Source organism: Mus caroli, chromosome 6 (genome assembly GCF_900094665.2).
Source record: "Mus caroli chromosome 6, CAROLI_EIJ_v1.1, whole genome shotgun sequence".
Classification (NCBI taxonomy): Eukaryota; Metazoa; Chordata; class Mammalia; order Rodentia; family Muridae; genus Mus; species Mus caroli.
The window spans coordinates 59,572,451-59,573,941 of NC_034575.1; positions in this window are offsets into that span (position 1 = coordinate 59,572,451).

A 1,491-nucleotide genomic window follows, 5' to 3' on the forward strand; every position below is an offset into this window, starting at 1 on the left:
TGCAACCTTATAGGTGGAACAACAATATGAACTAACCAGTACCCCCAGAGCTCGTGTCTCTAGCTGCATATGTATCAGAAGATGGCCTAGTTGGCCATCACTGGGAAGAGAGGTCCCTTGGTATTGCAAACTTTATATGCGCCAGTACAGGGGAATGCCAGGGCCAAGAAGTGGGAGTGGGTGGGTAGGGGAGCAGGGTGGGGGGAGGGTATAGGGATAGCATTTGAAATGTATATAAAGAAAATATTTAATAAAAAAATAAAAAAAAATAAATCTGTGTCTTGGGAGGGTATAGGGGACTTTCGGAATACCATTTGAAATGTAAATGAAGAAAATTTCTAAAAAAAAAAAAAGAAAAAAAATCTGTGTCTTTCAGTCTCAAGATCTAGATCACAGGTACCCTCTATTTCTTGATTGCAGTTTATTTCAGATTAAGAGTCCAAATACCAGGTAATAATAATGCCTAACATGATATAACCATTTGTTGTTCAACTGCAAACACATAAACAATAAGCTTAGCTGGGTGGGATCTTGCCCTGAGGTCACCACTCCCTTAAATCAATTTAATATCTTTGAAAACAGGATTTAGCTCTATTACACTTCCTGGTGCCTCTTTAATACTTACACCACATATTTTGTAATTTTCTTTCTAAGCTTCTATGCTTGATCAAAATGTTCCTCATAAGAGTGAACCACAGGACAAAGTCTAAACTTGGTCGATTTGAGACATTTTTTGTCAATGCAATTAATCGGAATCTCTTCACCTTTGCCTAAGGCAGACCCTTCGGACAAAGTAAAAAACAGGCACATTCTTCACCAAAATATCACAAGAAGAGTCTCTAGACCACATACTAAAATTCTCCTCTGAGACATCTAGAGCCAGGCCCCCACAGTTCAAATCACCTTCAGCACCACTATCTTTCATATTTCTATTAGGATGGCCAATTAAGCTCTACCTACTTACAGGATTCTACTGCTTTCTAAATCCAAAGGGCTACTAAAATCCACATACTTCCAAACAAAAATATAGTCAAGCCTATCACAACAATATCCCCAGTCCCTTGTTACCAACTTCTGTCTTAGTCAAGAGTTTCAATGCTGTGAAGAGCCACCATGACCAAGGCAATTTTTTTTTTTTTGGATTTGTTTTGTTTTGTTTTTGTTTTTTTTTTAATACTTTTTATTGGGTATTTTCATCATTTACATTTCTGATGCTATCCCAAAAGTCCCCCATACCCTCCCGCCCACTCCCCTACCCACCCACTCCCACTTTTTGGCCTTGGCTTTCCCATGTACTGGGGCATATAAAGTTTGCAAGTCCAATGGGCCTCTCTTTCCAGTGATGGCCGACTAGGCATTCTTTTGATACATATGCAGCTAGAGTCAAGAGCTCCGGGGTACTTGTTAGTTCATAATGTTGTTCCACCTATAGGGTTGCAGATCCCTTTAGCTCCTTGGGTACTTTCTCTAGCTCCTCCATTGGGGGCCCTG